The 22042-nt window shown below is 45.1% G+C and overlaps 1 protein-coding gene and 1 long non-coding RNA gene across 2 annotated transcripts in view; one reads left to right on the top strand and one right to left on the bottom strand.

The window, feature by feature from the left end:
* Positions 1-22042, bottom strand: part of LOC149445417 (uncharacterized) — a 44401-nt gene that overhangs the window by 17266 nt on the left and 5093 nt on the right. The window lies entirely within an intron of this gene.
* Positions 4190-6684, top strand: LOC149445418 (uncharacterized). The gene is made up of 3 exons (XR_016306406.1): positions 4190-4511; positions 6301-6429; positions 6557-6684. It is a non-coding gene; the product is annotated as an uncharacterized LOC149445418 (long non-coding RNA).

Below are 22042 nucleotides of genomic sequence, written 5' to 3'. Positions count from 1 at the left end.
TGGGGTTAGGAACCTTTCTTATACATGTCTTTTACAGACCCCATGGTGCCGGGAAGCGTCTATGTGCTCTTCCAAATTGAGAGACTGTCCCCACTGCTATGCTTTGGTGGAGACTCTTCCATTCCTTGACCTTGTGTCTGGGTTATTTGGTGTTTTACTGTTTTATGCTGCATATCGTTGTTTTACCACTTGAACTGACGATAGCCATTTTCTGGGCTCGGTGTCTTTTGTCTCTCCCCTATTTCTTCCTTTTTTTCCTCACTTTTTTAAATTGTTTTTCTTTGAGGGTCATCTCGGGAATTTTTATTTGGTCCTGGATTCTCGATCTGGGGGGATGTGTGGGTCTCCCCATCGCTGTCTTGCATTTTTCTATGTCCACCTTAAAACCTAATAGTGGCGTTGTTCCCTTACTCTCCGATAGTGTGCAGGTTTGGGATTCCCCTCTAAGCAACTCAAGGTTTTTTCTCATTATCTTCGCTGACTCTTCTCCACCTTCAACTCTCTACTCTCACCACCCCCACCTCCACCCAGCACCTCACTCACCGCCCTTGAGATTGCCAATCACTTCAAAAAGAAGATTGACACAATTCGCAAGGACATCACCACAACTCACACATCCTCTCAACCCGTCCCCTCTCACACAGCTACCCCCTCATCCCCCCTCTCCCTCGACATAACCTGCAGGGACTTCATCACTGCTCAAACTCCCTCCAACCCCGTTCCCCCTCACTCAGCTACCCCCTCATCACCCCTCTCCCATGGCCCCACCACTGCTCTGACCTCCACTTCCACCCCACCCTGCATTCCTCATACTGAAGCCCCCCCCAACACTTCACACCTTTGACCTTACTAACATCGAGGAAGTCTCCAAGATCCTCTCTGATGCCCGCCTCACCACCTGCCCCCTCGACCCTATCCCCTCACAACTGCTACGACCTCCCTCCCCCTCCATCCTACGCTCCCTCACCAACATCTTTAATCTCTCCCTCTCCTCAGGCACTTTCCCCTCCTCTCTGAAACATGCACACATCACCCCCATACTTAAAAAGCCCTCCCTGGACCCCAATGACCTGAACAACCTCAGACCCATCTCCCTGCTCCCATTTACATCCAAACTCCTCGAGCGCCTAGTCTACACCCGCCTAAGCTCTCACCTCAACGACAACCACCTCCTCGATCCCCTAGAGTCCGGCTTCCGTCCCCTACACTCCAACGAAACTGCCTTACTCAAACTCTCCAACGACCTGCTAACCGCCAAAGCTAATGGCCACTATTCAGTGCTCCTACTCCTTGACCTCTCTGCGGCCTTCCACACAGTCCACCACCCCCTCCTCCTCAAAAAACTACACTCCCTCGGCCTCAGAGATTCTGCTCTCTCCTGGCTCTCATCCTACCTGTCACAACGCTCTTTCAGCGATACCTATAATGCTACCACCTCCCCCTCACTCCCCCTCTCTGTTGAGGTCCCTCAAGGCTCCGTCCTCGGGCCCCTTCTCTTCTCCATCTACACCTCCTCTCTTGGCCAACTCATACACTCTCACGGCTTCAACTGCCACCTCTATGCCGACGACACACAAATCTATCTCTCAACCCCCCACCTCACCTCCTCAGTCTCCGCCCGAATCACACACCTACTGAGCAACATATCAGACTGGATGTCGCTCCACTTCCTTAAACTGAACCTCTCCAAAACCGAGTTTCTTGTCTTCCCCCCAGCCTGGACCCCACCCCCATTGACTTCTCCATCACATCCAACAATGCCAATATCAAACCCGCCCCGCAGGCCAGAGTACTTGGTGTCATTCTGGACTCCAACTTATCCTTCCAGCCCCAAGTCCAATCATTAACAAACTCATGCAGACTCCACCTCTGCAACATTGCCAATATACGTGCGTTCCTAACCCCAGAAACCACTAAACAGCTCATCCACTCCCTCATCATATCACGACTCGACTACTGCAACTCCCTCCTCACTGGCCTGCCTCGCCGCTGGCTATCCCCGCTTCAGTCCATCCTGAATACGGCTGCCAGACTCATTCACCTTTCCAACCACTCCATCTCCGCCACCCCCCTCTGCCAATCCCTCCACTGGCTTCTGATTGCGCAACGGATCAAATTCAAAATCCTAACACTGACGTACAAAGCTGTCCACCATACTGCCCCAAACTACATCACTGACCTAATATCCAAGTGCCACCCAACACGCACACTCCGCTTCTCACAAGACCTCCTCTCTAGTTCCCTGATAACCAGCAATTGTCAGAGGAGGGATCAGCAGCGATCATCAGGGCACTGATGATCAGTGACCTGATGATCAGTGTCAAGCAGTGCCAGTCACCTTTGCCCTGCAGTTCTGCCCACAAGTGCCCAGCAGTGCCAGCCACCTGTGCCCATCAGTGCCCACCATTGCCGCCCAGCAGTGCCACCCATCAGTGCTCAGCAGTGTCGTCAGTCAGTGCCACCCATCAGTGCCACCTCTCAGTGCCTATGAGTGCTGCCTATCAGTGCCCAACATTGTTGCATATCAGTGCATCATCATCAGTGCTGCCTATAAGTGCTGCCTATCTGTGCCACCTCATCAGTGCCCATCAGTGCTGTCCATCAGTGCTGCCTATCATTGCTGCACATCAGTGCTGCCTATCAGTGCAGTCTCAGAAGCACACATCAGTGAAGGAGAAAAATTAACTGTTTGCAAAAATTTATAATAGAAAAAAAAAAAACTTTTTTTTCAAAATTTTTTCTAAATTTTTGTTTATAGCTCAAAAAATAAAACCCCCAGCGGTGAGTAAATACCATCAAAAGAAAACTCTATTCGTTTGAAAAAAATGGTAGAAGTTTAATATGGGTACAGTGTTGCATGACCGCGCAATTGTCATTCAAAATGTGACAACGCTGAAAGCTGAAAATTGTCCTGGACAGGAAGGGGATAGAACTGCCCGGTAGGCGAGGGGTTAAGTGTCTTACTTCTATGCTGTTAGCAGCGAGAATCACTATTGCTGAATATTAGAAGAGATCAATTATTCCGCTTCAATATGTTCACAACAAATGAGATTGGATCCTGATTAACGACAGACTCACCTGTGTTTTACATCATAATACCAACATGTGTGATAAAACATGGGATCCGTGGACTCCATACATCTCCGTGCCCTAGTACTTCCTGATTTGGCTCTCCTCTCTTCTCCTTCCCTCCTCTCCTCCCCTCCCCTTCCCTCTTCTCTTCTCTCCTCTTCCCTCCCCACTACCCTCTCCTCTCCCCTGCACTCCCCTCTCTCCTCCTCTCCCTTCCCCTCTCCTCTCTCCTCTCCTCTCCCCTGCCCTCCCCTCACCTCTCCCCTCTCTTCCCCTCACCTCTCCCCTCCATTCCCCTCACCTCTCCCCTCCCCTCCTCTCCCCTCCCCTCACCACACCCCTCCCCTCTCCTCCTCTCACTTCACCTCTCCCCTCCCCTCCCATCCCTTCCCCTCCCCTCCCCTCCCCTCTCCTCTCCTCTCCTCTCCCCTCCCCTCTCCTCTCCTCTCCCCTTCCCTCTCCCCTCCCTTCACCTCCCCTCTCCTCTCCTCTCCACTTCCCTCTCCCCTCCCCTCTACTCCCCTCTCTTCTCCTCCTCCTCCCCTCTACTCTCCTCCTCCTCTCCTCCCCTTTTCCCTCCCCCTTCTCTCCTCTTCTCTCCGTCTCCTCTCACCGGCCCTGCCCTCCCCTCTCGCCTCCTCTCCCCTCCCCTCTCCCTTCTCCTCTCCCCTCCCCTCCCCCTACCCTCTCCTCCTCCTCTCCTCTCCACCTCCTCCCCTCCCCTCCTCTCTTCTCTTCTCTTCTCTCCTCTCATTACTGTTACCCTCTTTTCTTCCTTTCTGCTGTCTCTTTTATTTCCCATGTTCTGGTGCTAGTGTAGTTCCATGTTGTATGTGTTGTGCACTATGTGTGGTGTGTATGATGAATGCTCTGTGTGATCCATATGTCTCCTATTATTGCTTCCCCTGTACAAGGTGGACTTAATGCTGGGAATGTTCTATGTGACGTCTCCAGTCATTATTGCACACATTTCCTGCTTCCCTGCGGGATGTCTGTTGTTTATTCATCCGCCTGTTTGTTGGGGAGATTTCATAACTTATTTTATAACCAGACACTTGTCTATTATATTTTCTGTAACTTGAAAAATTTAGAAAAATTTTTTCGGAAAATAGTTGGTTGCAAAAGAGCTAGATTTATTTTTTCTCAGTTTTTCTTAGATATTTTTGATCTTTCATGGAAACCACAGGAACGGTTATTTTAATGTTTCTCGGGGCTGCAGTTCCTCTGAACTCCACAAGGTGGTGATCTCACTTCTACCCAGAAAGGAAGTTATTGTAGAACAGAGGCAGGAAGTGATGTCAGGTATAGACAGGAAGTGATGTCAGGCACAGACAGGAAGTGATGTCAGGTACAGACAGGAAGTCATCTGCAATAAAGACAAGAAGTTCCGTACCATACGAAGCAGCGAGGAGACAGTGGTCGAAGTAGCAGCAGAGGAGGTAATAAGATGTTATTTTCTATTTACACCTAGTAACCCCCCATCATGTCCATCCTCTTCCTCCATAGTCACGTCCGTCCTCTTCCTCCATAGTCACGTCCGTCCTCTTCCTCCATAGTCACGTCCGTCCTCTTCCTCCATAGTCACGTCTGTCCTCTTCCTCCATAGTCACGTCCGTCCTCTTCCTCCATAGTCACTGTGACATCTTTTATCTCCAGCAGATGATGATACACACATATATAGTGTGGGAACCCAGATTACCCCCTTCAGGGGCAGAACATTCCCCCACTTCCGGGGCCGGAACATTCTCCTCATTGTGGAGATAAATTCTAGTAATATGGTCCTCTAAACAAACAGCACTGACAATAAATAGACAAGACAAGGACCATCCTGACCATACATGGCCTACAAAGGGCAATGATGACACTACACAGGCAGCCAATGGGCAATCATTACACTATGCAGCCAACACAATGATGGAGTGCCGGGGTCAGGAGTATGGAGCATAGAGCCCCTTACATTGCTGCTCAGGAGGAAGAAAACATTCCCCAGCCTGCCATGAAGAATATGTTCCATCATTGGTGTCAGAGGGAGGAAAATACTGAGGGGTCTGAGGGAAGTAGAGGAGCTGAGGGGTCTCTCAGGGGTTACTGAGGATGAGGGACTTTAGGTCCCCTAAGGGGTAGTGGAGCTCAAGGGTTTTGAGGGGGGAGAGTAGCTGAAGGAATCTGGTAGGATAGGGTTGGCGGGGAGCAGGGCTCTGAGGGAAGAGAAGGTTGTAGAGCTCAGGGGAACTCTGAGGTAGGGAGGGGGGCTCTTGGTCTCTGATTGTCCTCTTACCTGCACTTACTTTCCAGACCTTCTTACAGAACTCCTACCAGGAAAGGAAGACAACCTTCACCTTCTTACCATCTCACTGGTCAAATAATGTATTCCAAGATACCAAGTGGAATGAAGGACAGTCCTTCACCCCTTGGTGGGAACTTATTCTTAGAGGAGGATTGTTGGTGTATTATCGACTAAAAGGTAGTCAGGGGTCAGTGCTGAACATCTTCTGGAGACATTCCAATTCCTTCCCATGACACAGGCTCTGGCAGTGCCAGGTGCTGGAATTCAGAGCCCCAGGAACCCACCACCACTCTGTAAAATGTCCTGGATGCTACAGTATACTTGGTAACCAAACCTGTCCCCCTCCTGTCCTCCTTCTACCCATACTAGGCTGTCATTGGAGGGAAGAGAACAGGCTCCTCCCCCACAGCTCTCTACTCCACCAGCAACATCCTCCTGCTATCCCATCCAAGCTCTTCTTTTACTGCACAGAGTGACAGTGACATCACTCCTGTCAGTCAGCAGGCTGCCAGAGATTGGAGCCTTGCAGCCGGAGTTCTGCCAATTATCCTGATTATCCAGCAACTCCGGCCAAAAGTCAGTAAGTTCCCCTTCCTGGACATCATGATAAGCTGACATTGACCTCACAGCACTGCCTCAGAGCAAACAGGTCATAGGAAGGATCATATTTATCATTCCTTGTCTGCAGATCTAAAACTCATCAAAACCAGTTCAGAGACCAAACAAACCCAACAGAGAAAAGGGGATTTCTGATCTGGCAGGACAAGAGGGTCCTGGGACCTCAAATATGCATCAAACACTAAACAGTCCAAACTAAATATCTTCCCATGGGGGGAGTAGTTCTTCACTGTCCAGCAACCCTCCTATTCCCCCCTCACATCCACATCCTATTATTGTGTGACCAATACCATCCAAATCATTCTTACTTTCATTTCCCAAAGTTATCCGTCTACAAGGAGACCTGTATAGATCACATGATGGCACCAATGAGGATGGAGGAGGACCGGAGTCACATGACTGAGAAGATACTAAACCTCACCCTGGAGATCATCTACCTGCTGACCGGAGAGGTGAGGAGGATTCTGGGAGGTCACATGACATCACTCTTATCTCTATTAATAAAACACAGACCTGACCGGAGAGGTGAGGAGGATTCTGGGAGTCTAACATGATATTCCTATTGGTTCCACAATATAGAGAGTTCCTCTTCTGAAGTCAGGTGATCATATGACCATCACAGAGCCTCCATGTGACTCCCTAAACCCTGAGAGACACAACATGCAGAAGATTCTAGAAGTCACCAAGAAGATGATGGAGCTGCTGACTGGAGAGGTGAGCGGTGCCGGGAATTCTGGGATATTCTCCAGTAACAGACAAGGGATGTGTCTGGATGGTGACTGTATCATTGTGTGTGTCAGGTTCCTATAAGGTGTCAGGGTGTCACTGTCTATTTCTCCATGGAGGAGTGGGAGTATTTAGAAGGACACAAGGATCTCTACAAGGACGTCATGATGGACAATCAGCCGCCCCTCACATCACCGGGTAAGAGGAGACTTTATTGTAAAGGAGAGAGCAGTACGGAGGATCCACCTAGATCCCCCATCATCTGATAAACACATAGAAACAATGGATTCAGTCAGTGTGTGTGTTTCCTACAGATGGATCCAGTCATGGGAACCCACCAGAGAGATGTCCCCGTCCTTTGTATTCCCGGGATTCCACACAGGAAGGTCACACCATCCCTCACTATTACAAGGTGGGTGGGATGGAGCATCTAGAACATGGACTTGTGGAGACAATGTGTGGAGTTTTTTTTATGTGACCTTATATTTTACAGATGATATTTTCTCTCATTTCCTTGATTTAGAGTGGAGATCCAATCGATATAGAATTTGAGGTGAAAGCAGAAGAAGAAGAGGCGTATGTGAGGGATGATCAGCAGTCTATGGAGGAGGATGGAATAACGGGGACATTTATAGAGGAGGACACTCCTACAGAGATCAGCACAGGTGGGTCATGAACACTAAATCCATTCCTCCACCCATACTGCTCACTGATTGGTCCAGAGTAGGGCGGGGACTGGGTGATATCAGCCTGTAATACCCTGGTCACTTTCCTGAGCTGTGTTTCCCATCCTGCCTGTTGTGGGCGGAGTCCTGGTTTGGGGGAACCAATCAGCTCCTGTCTAGTAATCCTCTTTGTCTTTGTATTTTAGTCCATGGCCGGGAGATGAGGAAAACCTCCGAGGATTGTCTCACTTTGTCTCCAGACTGGAAAGTAGAAGATGAGGACATCACACAGTATAGTCCAGGAGAAAACCCGGCTCCCTCCAATGTCCATCCGGCACCACCCAGTGTAGATGGACCATCGGATTCTTCGTATCCTGAGGAACCTCAGACTGTGCAGGACTGGGCCGGCCTTCCAACAGGGAAGAGCTTCTCCTGTAATGAGTGCGGGAAGGGTTTCCATTATAAATACCATCTTAATGTGCATAAAAGATCTCACACGGGGGAGAAGCTGTTTTCCTGTCCTGAGTGCGGGAAATCTTTTTCTAATAAGTCATATCTTTACACACATCAAAGATGTCACATGGGGGAGAAGACATTTTCCTGTCCTGACTGTGGGAAATGTTTTCCTCAAAAGTCCAATCTTTACAGACATCAGAGATGTCACACTGGGGAGAAGCCGTATTCCTGTCCTGAGTGCGGGAAATATTTTTCACAGAAGTCTAATCTTTACACACATCAGACATCTCACACGGGGGAGAAGCTCTATTCTTGTCCTGAGTGTGGGAAATGTTTTTCACGGAAGTCCGATCTTTACATACATCAGACATCTCACACGGGGGAAAAGCCGTATTCCTGTCCTGAGTGTGGGAAATGTTTTTCACGGAAGTGCAATCTTTACACACATCAGAGATCTCACACGGGGGAGAAGCCGTATTCCTGTCCTGAGTGCGGGAAATGTTTTTCACAGAAGTCCGTTCTTTACACACATCAGAGATCTCACACGGGGGAGAAACCGTATTCCTGTCCCGAGTGCCGGAAATGTTTTTCACGGAAGTCCAATCTTTACACACACCAGAGATCTCACACACGGGAGAAGCCATATTCCTGTCCTGAGTGCGGGAAATGTTTTTCACAGAAATCCCATCTTATTGCACATCAGAGATGCCACACGGGGGAGAAGCCGCATTCCTGTCCTGAGTGCGGGAAATGTTTTTCAACGAAGTCCAATCTTTACAGACATCAGCGATCTCACACAGGGAAGAAGCCACTTTCCTGTCCTGAGTGAGTGAAGTGTTCCTCACTGAAGTCCTGTCTTCCCATACACCAGGGGTCCCACACAACCCTGGAGGTGTATTAGTGCCTTGAGTGCGGGAAATGTCTTCTAGATGAATGTTGCTGGACATCCCAGGTCTCATGTGGGGAAGAAGCACCCCCTGATATACACCTCAGATATACTCCATGGCTGATCTTCATCATGGAAGAAACAGTTGATAAGGAGATGAGAGGCCCCCAAAGACATGGATGAAGTGCAGTAAATGTCGGGGTGCAGAGTGGTCAGTAGATCCTGGAAATGAAGGACACAACTTCAGCCCTTCTTGGGTGTCGGAGTTGCGTTTCCTGATAATGATATAGCGGGTTACAGAGCTAGAAGCCGGGAGAGCCCAGATCTCGTTATCGGGGAACTTTACACAGACAACAAGAACTTCTGAAGTTGATGTCCTTCATTTCAAGGCTCTACAGAACAGTGTTGACCCCGAAGTGTCTCTCTGTCTTCAGTCCATCCTTCTCCCATCCCTCAACAGGAGGGAAGGAGAACTCCGCCCCAAACTAGGGGGGAACTTTCCTCTCATTATTTCCCTTGGCTTCTGTGTGGGTTTGGGTGGTTGGAGGAGTGCGGCATGAGAGGGAACACAGCTTGTTGTTCTATGTCTACATATGGGGTCTGGGTAGAGGGGATCCACCGGAAAATATTTCTACTCTTTGATTTTGTGCAAATCGTTTCTGTTTTCACTTTGAAGGGGGATATTATGTGTGGTTTGTAAAAGGGATTGGCCCAATAGATACCACCCCACTTAGAGAATAGATGAAGTAATATGACCAGCATTCATTCAGCCATGTCACATGTTGGTCTTTTTTTTTTATATTTATAAATATTTATTAGGTTTCAATCAGATATAATTAACAAGCATTTCTTCATAAAATAATCATTATATTCCTCTTAATTTATTTAATTCCCACAACCCAAATCCCTCCCAAGGCCCCTCCCCGCCCACACCTATCCCAGTGTCCCCCCTCCCCCCTCCATCCCACTCTGCCGTTTCTTTTCAAATCCAAAAGAGAGAGAAAAAAAAAAAAAAATAGATATACATATAGCGCAATCCCTTTTTTTTTTTTTTCTAAGTCTCATTTCTAAAAATCATTATTCATCAAGAGTTCTTGTCTAAATACTTCCCATTTTCCCCACTTTTTATGATATATCTCCATCCCATCTATGTGTGTATAATAAAGTCTTTCCATCTCACATAACTGATTCATTCTGATCAACCAATCTTCTTCCGTCAGGACCTCCCTTTTTTTCCAGAACTTAGGAATCAAGCTTTTAGCTGCATTCAGAAAGTGCCAAATCCCTGAGTCCTTATATGATCTTACTGTGAGCTCAGATATATGAAGGAGGCATAACTCTGGGTCCAATCCAACATCGATCTTAGTAATTTTTCTCATTAAATGGACGATTTTCCCCCAAAACACCTGTATCTTTGAACATTCCCACCATATGTGATATAGTGTACCTACTTCACCACAGCCTCTCCAACATAATGGGGAGTTCTCCCTACTCATCTTGTGCTCCACACTCGGTGCAATGTGCCATCTAACTAAACACTTATAATTTAGTTCCACTTCTCTCATACTAATATTTTCGTGGATTAATCTAAGCATATTCCTCTGTTGCTCCTCACTGATCTCCCTCCCCATATCTTTTCCCCATTTCTCTATATAAATTAATTTTGTGTCAGTGTCTAGTGCCGTTAAGATTCTATATATTTTAGCAACCCCATGTCTCCCATCTCCCCGTGTGTCTAACAGACTTTCAAATAGATTCCAACCCTTTTTTGTTCTCACCGGTTTTGGGAGGCTCTCAAAAAAATGTCTTAATTGGTGGTATCGAACCTCGTCCATTCTACTAAAAACCTCTCCCTTTAATTTCACCATCTCTCTATAAGATCTTAATTCCTCCCCCACCATTATATCTCTCAATTGCGCATCCTGTTTAATAATCCAATTCCCCGTGATATCTTCCTTCCCCGGTGCAAAGTAATCTGTATTTTTAAGTGGCATTAACTGTGAGTTAAAAACCCAACCCCTTTGTCTGTGTAACATCTGCCAAACTTTTAAAACAATAGAAGTGTATGTACTTGTGTTAACATCTAGTCCACGGTAAGGTGTAGGTAACCATATAATTCTATTCAGATTGGACCCGCTCAGTATATTTTCAATTTTGACCCAACTTTTCCCCGGGTTATGAGTCCAGTCAAAGATTCTCGCGATCAAGGTCGCTTTATAATATCTCTTAAAATCTGGGAACCCCAAACCTCCTCTCTCTTTAATTCTAGTCAGCGTTTCATAACATATCCTCGGTTTTTTTTTCCTCCATATATATCCCAAGAGTATTTTCCTTAGTGTCCTAAAAAAGACCTCTGGAAGTTTAATTGGGATCATTTGAAACTTGTATAGGACTTTGGGCAAAATTATCATTTTTATCAGGTTTATACGGCCCATCCAAGATGGATTTCCAGTTCCCAACCTCTTCAATTCCTCTTTTAACTCATTTAAAAGTGAGATGTAATTAATCTTATACATATTATTAGTTGAGGCAGACAATTTTACCCCTAGGTACTTTAGTTCTTTCTCTCTCCACACAAAGGGGAATTCTTCTTGTATTTTTTCTTTTTCACTATTTTTAAGATTTATATTTAAAATTTCTGATTTTGTTGGATTAATTTTTAAGTTTGATATTTCCCCATACTCTTTCAGTGTTTTCATTAAGTTTGGTAGAGAAATACGAGGGTTTCCAACGAAAAACAATAAGTCGTCCGCATAGGCCGCTACCTTATGTTCTCTATCACCTATCTTTATTCCTTTTATATTGATGTTCTTTCTTATCATTGACAACAATGGCTCCAGGGACAAAACGAACAATAGTGGAGATAGGGGGCATCCCTGTCTAGTTCCATTTGACATCCTAAAGAGCTCCGATCTTCCTCCATTTACCAAGACAGTGGCTGTGGGGCTTTTATATAGATTACCAATCCACTTCCTAATTCTGTCCCCCAGCCCCAACTCCACCAAGGTGTCCATCATAAAGCTCCAATTCACTCTATCAAATGCTTTTTCTGCATCAATTGACAATAATATTACTGGGGTCTTCTCTTTTTTCCCCTCTTGTATAAGCAATAATGATCTTAATCCGTTGTCTCTACCCTCCCTTCCCGGGACAAATCCCACCTGATCCCCGTGTATCCATTCTGGCAACAAGACCTTAAGCCTGTTTGCCAGAACTTTCGCAAACAGTTTTGTGTCTACATTCAGCAGCGCAATGGGTCTATAGCTTGCACACTGAGAAGGGTCTTTATCTTCCTTGTGGATTAAGACTATGTTGGCCTGTAAGGACTCTCCCCTAATTTCCAACTTATCTCCAAGGGCGTTCATATAGGTCTTCAATCTAGGTATTAATAACTCTTTATATTTTTTATAATATTTTACAGTAAACCCATCTGGGCCCGGACTTTTCCCCACCACTGTATCCTTCAATGCTATTTCTATTTCTTCTGACGTGATTTCTGAATCCAAAGAATTCAGTTGAATTTTGCTTAATTTTGGTAGACCTGCATTTTTTAGAAATATACTTCTTTTTTCTTTATTTACTGTATCAATGTTATTGGGGGTGTCCTGGGGTATTATGTTGTATAATTCACTATAATAATCTTTAAATACTCTAGCGATTCTTTTAGTTGAGTGGACCATTTCGCCCTTGGAGTTTCTTATTTTTTCTATATAATTCCTATTTTTCTTTTCTCTCAATGCCCTCATTAGGTGTTTTCCCGGTCTATCTCCCCATCTATACCTTTCGCTTGTTAATTTATTAAAGACTCTTCTTTTTTCTTCCTCCATTATCCTCTCTAATTCATCTTTCTTTTTTGTTATCTTCTGCCTTATTTCTTTCAAGATGTTCCTTTTGTGGGCCTGTTCCAGATCAGCTATTTCATTTAAAAGTCTATTGATCTTTTCTCTCCTTTCTCTTTTCTTTTTTGCCCCTATTGCGATAAGTAGTCCTCTGATATAGGCTTTATGAGCTTCCCACAATGTTGCAACCGAAACTTCCTCAGTGTCATTCTCTTCAAAATATCTTTCAATTTCTGTTTTAATCTTTTGGTTGACCTCCTCGTCCAATAAAAGTGCTTCATTCATCCGCCACATAAAACCACCTTTGTCTTCACTACCCCATCTTAACTTCATTGCAACCGGAGAGTGGTCTGAAATAGAACTCCCTCCAATCATAACCTCTGCCACAGAGTCTATAAATTGATGTTCTACCAATACATAATCCAATCTGGAGTAAGTCTCGTGAACATGTGAGTAAAATGTGTAATCTCTATCCTTCATATGCCTAATTCTCCATATATCCACCAGCTGACACTCATTTAATGATTTCTTTAATAATCTCAGGGACCTCTATTCCTCTTTCCTCACTTGGGAGGTAGAATCCAGCCGTGGATCCATACAAAGGTTAAAATCCCCCGCTACTATCAATCGACCTCTTTTAAAATCCATCAGCCTCTGCAATACTTCCCTTAGGAATATCTCTGGTTTCTTATTTGGGCAATATATACTAGCCACTGTACAATCAATATCCTGCAACTTACCCCTTAGGAACAAAAACCTACCCTCTGGGTCTGTTATTCTCTTCTCCACATCAAACCTAATATTTTTTGCAAACCCTATAGCTACCCCTTTTGCTCTTCTAATTGGTGAGTCCGCATAATACCATGTCGGAAAATATCTTGAGCGCAGCCCAATCTTAGATTCCAAATCCAAATGTGTCTCCTGCAAAAAAACCACTGAGGCTGTCCTGTGTTGTAACTCCTTCAATAATCTAAATCTCTTTCCGGGGCAGCTTAGTCCCTTTACATTAAAGGTTACAAACTGAACTTCTTCCATGTTGGCCTCCTCTTTCTTTTCTCTCTCTTTCCTCTACCCGTTCTCTTGCCCTTACCCCTCCTATGCAGAGTATTACCCATCCATCTCCCCCCACTCCCCATCTCCCCCGCCCTCCTCCCCCCCACATCCCCCCCCCCCCCTCCCCCCCTCCTCCAGGCCTCCTCTGCCTATGGATCTTTATCCACCTTAGATCCCTACCTCAGGGGTTCAACTCCTCCCATGACCGCACACCCCCCCCCTCCTCCCCCGTGTCCCTTTATCCATTGCTTCTCTATTTCTTTTTCTAACCGGCTGCCAATTTTCTTCCTCCAGATTATATACCTCTCCCTCCTCCCCTTCCCAACCCGGGATCTCTAGTTTCTGTATGTCAAATTTATCACAGAAATCCCCCACATCTTCTGGGAACCTCAGGACCGCTGTAATTCCTTCCCTCCATCCAATTAAACCCGCTGTACGACCCCATCTATAGTTCACATTATGCTTTTTCAATACTTCCAATAGGGGTTTCAATAATCTCTTTTTCCGCAAAGTCTCTGCTGTTAAGTCCGCAAAAATTTGGATGTTTTTCCCTTCATATACAATACTTGTTCTTCCTTTCACCTTTTTCCATATCTCTTCTTTATCACCGTGACTATGAAATTTAACAATTATGTCTCTTGGTTTCTCTACTCCTTTTTCTCGTTGAGACCTTCCTATCCTATATACTTCATCCAATTTACATATCGCCATGTCCTGATTATCCATTATGAAGGTCAAAATTTTGCCAATTAACTCTTTTAAATCTTCCCCCATGGACAGCTCTGGGACACCTCTCACTCTTAGATTGTTCATCCTTGCTCTGTTTTCTTGTTGTTCCATCATATAAAGCAGTCTTTTTAGGTCCTTTCTATTATCTATTATCCCTTTTTTCAAGTTTGGGATAATTTGGGCATGCTTTTGAACTTTCTCCTCCGTTTCCTCCACCCTAGTTAACAATTGCTCCAGATCTTCCCGAATTATGCCCATCTCCTGCTTTATTGATATTTCCAGACCTTTAAACATCTCCGCCATTTCCTTTTTATTTGGTATTTGAAGATCCCTTTCAAGTTCTCTCGTCTCAATGCCTTCCATTGATTGTTGGCTGTTATACACCGGACCCAGGGAAAGTCTCGGGCTGTTATCCAGGCTTATTTCCAATTCACTCTTTTCACTGATTCCCTGGGATCTATCTGGCGTGAGATTTCCCTGTGTCGTAAATTTTTTAATCGTGCCAGATTGGGGGTTCCTAGACCCAACCCCTTTAGTGTTTTTACCTTTCATAATTATTTTTGAAGTTTTATCCCTCCTCCTTTCCTTATAATCTGTCGGATCTTTGAACCCACCCTAGAACTCTCCGAATTCAAAGTCCAAATTCCTTAAACAGCAGATGCAGAGCAAGGGAGAGAGAGAAAAAAAAAAACAAACACTCTGCAGTGGAACTACTGTTATCACTCACCCTCCAAGTTGTAATGTACTTCAGGGTGCGAGTCTCTTCTGTGGCGATCTTCTCCTGGGGGGTTACTCTTTGTGATGTTAACTTCTTCTTCTAGGAACGATATGCGATTTCCCAATGATGTGGAAATAAAGGCTAGAGATGTATCTATAGTTGCGTAAAGATAGTATAATTTGTTAACAGGGTGGAATAATTATATGAGGTGATATAGAGGTATGGAGGAGGGAGGTAAGGAGTATAATATTATAGTTCGATGATATATATAATCTCACGGAAACAGTGGCAGTACTGAGGCAGTATATCTGTGTTCCACCCTCGGGGTACCCGATCACGGGTTTCTCTCCTCACTGGGCTAGCTGGGCTTCTCCACTCTTAATGTGTCTGTCTCCCAGGGTATAAGCCAGGTGAACAGGCGTCTCTCTCGTGTGGCTGCACCGTCCTAGCCGTCTCCTGACAGCCGCACTCCTCGTCGCTCCGTCACCGCCAATAACCCCAGGGGAGCAGGAGCCTTTTCCAAAGCCTCTAGGGGAAGCCTGGAGATTCACTGAGTCCAAGGGAAACTGGTATGGGGTGCTAGGGATGCACTTACCCAGACCACCGCGGGGCCTTCCGATCGACAGCCGGCTTTGTTCCGGCCTTCGGCTTCCCGAAACGCCGGCCGGCCGGCAACTCTGTCTCCCAGTGATCCTCCGCGGCAGCACACGTGACTGCTGTCTCCCGGCAACCGCTCTCCTTCTCTCGCCACTACCGCGAGATGATCCCCGGGGAAGCGGACGCTTACTGTCACAGTCCAGGCTCGGCTCCCCACAGTCTCCAAAAAGCTTCCTCAGCCAAGCAGGTGGGTCCACATATCTCCGGGGCAGCCAGTCCACAAACAGGGACACTTGAGGAGGAGATAGTCGAGGGAGGTTAACGGAGAGTGTTCACTCTACACTCTCCATTGCTGCCATGATCAGGCTCCACCCCCCACAAAAAGTCTGAACTGTTGTCTCTTGTTTTTACTAGCGGCTTGTTCTAAGACCCAGAACCTTGTCATGGCTGTGACATGCTCACATTGTTTTTCCAAAACTTCAATTTCTGCCTTTTGGTGGGTGGCTTTAGCGTCTTTCTCTGCTGCCTGAGCCTCCATTCCTGCTTTCGTATGTGCGGCCTGAGCCTCCATTTGTGAGGCCTGAGCCTCCATTTCTGCGGCCTGAGCCTCCATTTGTGAGGCCTGAGCTTCCATTTCTGCGGCCTGAGCTTCCATTTCTGCTTTCGTATGTGCAGCCTGAGCCTCCATTTCTGCAGCCTGAGCTTCCATTTCTGCTTTCGTATGTGCAGCCTGAGCCTCCATTTCTGCAGCCTGAGCTTCCATTTCTGCTTTCGTATGTGCAGCCTGAGCCTCCATTTCTGCAGCCTGAGCTTCCATTTCTGCGGCCTGAGCTTCCATTTCTGCTTTCTTTTGTGCGGCCTGAGCCTCCATTTCTGCGGCCGGAGCCTCCATTTCTGCGGCCTAAGCCTCCATTTCTGCTTTCTTTTGTGCGACCTAAGCCTCCATTTCTGCGGCCGGAGCCTCCATTTCTGCGGCCTGAGCCTCCATTTCTGCGGCCTGAGCCTCCATTTCTGCTTTCTTCTGGGTGAAAGCTGCCTGAATTTTAGAATCTTCATCATCAGCACGGCTTTTATTAGTTGCTGACTGAGTGCAGAGAACCTTGATTGTATGGATTGGGAAGATGTTGAGGAGTGTCTAGTAGACGCAGAGCGATCAGATCTGGATTCATGGAGATGTTATTCTCACTTCTGCCTCTGTCTTTGTTCTCACCACTAAATTGTCTCTACAAGATTGAGCTCCTGAACCCCTCAATCCTCCAATGACTCCTGAGTTGTACGGCTGTAACAGACCAATATATGTAACACAGTCTTTTATAATTCTCAGAGGAAACATTCAATTGCTGGATAGCGCCCTCTAGTTGTAATGACTCATGAGATTGTTGGGGGAGGGGCAGACATGCGTTTACCAGTATTACACCACAAATCATTAATATTACACAGCAATTCTGACTGGTCAGCATTAAGATTTTCTTGCACTTTAACTGACAATTGTGCGGTCATGCAACGCTGCACCCTAATGAATTTTACCTCCCTAAAAAAAATCTAATTTCATCCTAAATTTCAACCAATATGTATTCTGCTCCATGTCTTTGGTAAAAATAATCCCAATACGTGTAAATTAATTGGTTTATGTGAAAGTTATAGCGTCTACAAATGGTGGTGTAAATACTGGGATTTTTTTTATACTAGTAATGGTCAGTGACTTATAGCGGGACTGCAGTGAGCATTCTGACACTGGAGGGAACTGACTTGGTGTCACTGACATCTCCAGTGACACCAATACAGTGATCAGTGCTAATAAAAAGCACTGACTGTACTAATGGCACTGGGGAGGAAGGGGTAAACATCTGAGGCAATAAAAGGGTTAACTGTGTGCTGTTTCACTATGGGGGCTGTGTGTGTGCTTCACTGTGCGCACACTGCTATGCAGAGCCATACAAAGCAGTGCGCAGGAGCTAACAGGGGAGAGATCTGTATTGTTTATACACAGATATCACCCATCGGTGAAACACAGCAATCACCGGGTGCCGGCAGGGAATCACTTTCCAGGACCCATTGATTGACAGCTGAGGCCACCAATAGTGCATGCACATGTAGCTCACGTGTGCCCCCTACCCTGAATTGAAAAATCATGTATATATACATGATATTACACACCCCTGCTGCCCTGTAGCAGTATTTCTGCTATAAGGTGGCGGTTAATATATTTATTAATATACATTTTTAACACACACTTTTTTTTCTCTCAGAAAGGACAGAGATACAATGTATAATATAATGTATATAATGATACAATGTATAATATAATGTATATAATAATACAATGTGTAATAGAATGTATAATATAATGTGTAATACAATGTATAAAGTGAGACAATGTGTAATATAATGTATATTAAGAGACAATGTGTAATAGAATGTATATAATGATACAATGTGTAATATAATGTATAATATAATAATAATAATAATAATAATACAATCTATAATATAATGTATATAATAATAATAATAATACAATCTATAATAAAATGTATATATTGATTCAATGTATAGTATAATGATACAATGTATAATGGAATGTATATAATGATACAATGTATAATATAATGTATATAATGATACAATGTATAATAGAATGTATATAATGATACAATGTGTAATATAATGTATATAATGATACAATGTATAATGGAATGTATATAATGATACAATGTATAATAGAATGTATATAATGATACAATGTATAATAGGATGCATATAATGATACAATGTATAATAGAATGTATATAGTGATACAATGTATAATAGGATGTATATAATGATACAATGTGTGATATAATGTATATAATGATACAATGTATAATGGGATGTATATAATGATACAATGTGTAATATAATGTATATAATTATACAATGTATAATATAATGATACAATGTATAATGGAATGTATATAATGATGCAATGTATCTCTCTCCTCCATTCAGAGAGAGAAAACAAGGGGGTGGGTTTCATAGTGACTGATCACTGTGATAGCCAATCAGAGGCTATCACAGTGATCATGTGACCCTGAATTGAAAGTTCCATGACCCGGGGCTCTCAGTGACACCCCAATCTTTGTGCTGGGAGTGCGCCGTGCGGTGTGCTTCCGGCACAAAGACAGGTACACAAATTAGCGGCCCCACAAACAAATCCCAGGTCTGGTCTGAGAGGCCACTACTTTGCGTGCGCTCAGCATGCAACACTATGACACCAGCACTATGACACCAGCCATTGATTTAAAATGGGAAATTCTGCATTTGGCCTTTAGATGGCGCTAAGTATCCTAAGAATTCTCACCATCCAATAGACAAATGTGGTATTTTCCATGTGAAATGGATGGAAACCCTTCAAGCAGCTCAGCAAAGAGCCTCCTACCATTGGTCCCCCCATCCCATTCACACAGAAGGAATGGACTGTACCGGCACTTCTACCTGGGGGAGTTGTTGTTCCATTTATTAATAGACTCCTAAATGTCAGGAGATGATTATTTATTGTATTTATTATTAATACTTCCCTACCCGGCCAATTCTGACATTCCGACATGTAAAAGTCATTATTTGCTGGGAAATGACTGAGAGCCCCCAAATATTATATGTAAGCAGAGACCCTGGAGAGGAACATGGTTGCTGGTACAATATTTGTCGCTCCGTATTTCTGCAGATTTTTTTTAATGCACAATTTTTAGAAAATAAACTTTACCTAATGTTAGTGCAGCAAACACAATATAATACCGTTTTTGGGGGTAAAAAATGATGTTATGCCGAGTAAATAGATACCTAACATGTCACGCTTTAAAATTGCAAACGCCAGTGGAACGGCACCAAACTACGGGGCCTAAATACCCCCCATAGGTGTCACTCAGGATACCAGTGTAGAGTTACACAGGAGGTCTGATGCCAGAATTATCGCTCTCACTCTGACATCTCCAGCCATACCTGTGTGGAGACACGTGTGGTGAGAACACCGTTTACAATGCGTGGTGGACTTCTGTATGTGTTAGCCTTTGTGTGCATACACGGGGGGGGGGGGGTGCTTTCATTTTTTTATTATTTCTTAAAGTTTTTTTCTATTTTTACACTGTCCCAATTTTTTTCAGGACTTTTATTGCTATCAGACAGGTTCTCTTTCTCTGTACTGAGACATCTGGGGTCTATTGGACCCCCAGATCCCAATCTGACCATAAAAACATCCAATCAAACCAAGATCAGTTCATTCTGATGCTTTCACAAGCTGGAAATGGCTTGTTTACATCTGAGTGACTCTGGAAGTGACACAATCCTCGTTGCTTCTACATCCACGGGGGTTCCTTTATCCAGATCACAGCTCACCTCCTCATAGATTGTTAATAGGTTGGTCTGACAAGAACGATCTTTTCCCATAAATCCATGCTGGTTACTACTAATGATACTATGTTCATCAGCAAATTCTTGGGTATGGTCCCTTATCATCCCTCCAATAGTTTACAAACTATTGATGTTAGGCTGACTGGCTTGGAGCTTCCAGATATGTATCTCGGCCCTTTCTGGAATACTGGAACCACGTTAGATTTTCACCAATCTGCTGCCACCATTCCGGTCAGTAAGCTTTCCTAAATATGTGGAATGACTGTCTATCAATGACCTGGCTACATTCCTTGAGGACTCTCAGATGCAAGCCATCTGGTCCTGGTGATTCATTCATTTATTTTTTTTAGACCTTCTAGTCTTTTGTAAGGGACTGCTACACTGACCACTGATATAAGGGGGTCCTTCTCCCATTGGTCACCAATGTAAGGGACCGCTACACTGACCACTGATAAAAGAGAATCTGTCTCACATTGGTCACCAATGTAAGGGACCACTACACTGACCACTGATAAAAGGGAATCCTTCTCCCATTGGTCACCAATGTAAGGGACCACTACACTGACCACTGATAAAAGGGAATCCTTCTCCCATTGGTCACCAATGTAAGGGACCACTACACTGACCACTGATAAAAGAGAATCCTTCTCCCATTGGTCACCAATGTAAGGGACCACTACACTGACCACTGATAAAAGGGAATCCTCCCATTGGTCACCAATGTAAGGGACCACTACACTGACCACTGATAAAAGGGAATCCTTCTCCCATTGGTCACCAATGTAAGGGACCACTACACTGACCACTGATATAAGGGGGTCCTTCTCCCATTGGTCACCAATATATGGGACCACTACACTGACCACTGATATAAGGGGTCCTTCTCCCATTGGTCACCAATGTAAGGGACCACTACACTGACCACTGATATAAGGGGTCCTTCTGCCATTGGTCACCAATGTAAGGGACCACTACACTGACCACTGATAAAAGGGGAATCCTTCTCCCATTGGTCACCAATGTAAGGGACCACTACACTGACCACTGATAAAAGGGAATCCTTCTCCCATTGGTCACCAATGTAAGGGACCACTACACTGACCACTGATAAAAGGGAATCCTTCTCCCATTGGTCACCAATGTAAGGGACCACTACACTGACCACTGATAAAAGAGAATCCTTCTCCCATTGGTCACCAATGTAAGGGACCGCTACACTGACCACTGATATAAGGGATCCTTCTCCCATTGGTCACCAATGTAAGGGACCACTACACTGACCACTGATATAAGGGGGTCCTTCTCCCATTGGTCACCAATGTAAGGGTCCACTACACTGACCACTGATATAAGGGGGTCCTTCTCACATTGGTCACCAATGTAAAGGATCACTACACTGACCACCAGGGGCGGACTAACCATTTGGTAACTTGGGCACCGCCCGATGGCCCGGGGTCAGTAGGGGGCCCCATAAGATGCCCCTGGTACCTTTTTCATAGGCTTTTTTGAGTTTGAGCAAGGACACAGGGGCCCCATGATCCCCTATTGCCTGGGGGGCCCATGAGTTGTCAGTCTGCCCCTGCTGACCACTCATATAAGGGGATCCTTCTCCCATTGATCACCAATGTAAGGGACAAATACAATGACCACTGATATAAGGGGTCCTTCTCCCATTGGTCACCAATGCAAGGGACCACTACACTGACCACTGATAAGGGGTCCTTCTCCCATTGGTCACCAATGTAAGAGACCACTACACTGACCACTGATATAAGGGGGTCCTTCTCCCATTGGTCACCAATGTAAGGGACCACTACACTGACCACTGATATAAGGGGGTCCTTCTCCCATTGGTCCTCAATGTAAGGGACCACTACACTGACAACTAATATAAGGGATCCTTCTCCTATTGGTCACCAATGTAAGGGACCACTACACTGACCACTGATATAAGGGGGTCCTTCTCCCATTGGTCCTCAATGTAAGGGACCACTACACTGACCACTGATA

Source organism: Staurois parvus, unplaced genomic scaffold (genome assembly GCF_062004578.1).
Source record: "Staurois parvus isolate SC_StPar_1 unplaced genomic scaffold, SC_StPar_1.0 ptg000721l, whole genome shotgun sequence".
Taxonomy (NCBI): Eukaryota; Metazoa; Chordata; class Amphibia; order Anura; family Ranidae; genus Staurois; species Staurois parvus.
The sequence above is the reverse complement of the archived record's forward strand: the minus strand, read 5'-3'. Positions and strand labels throughout refer to the sequence as shown.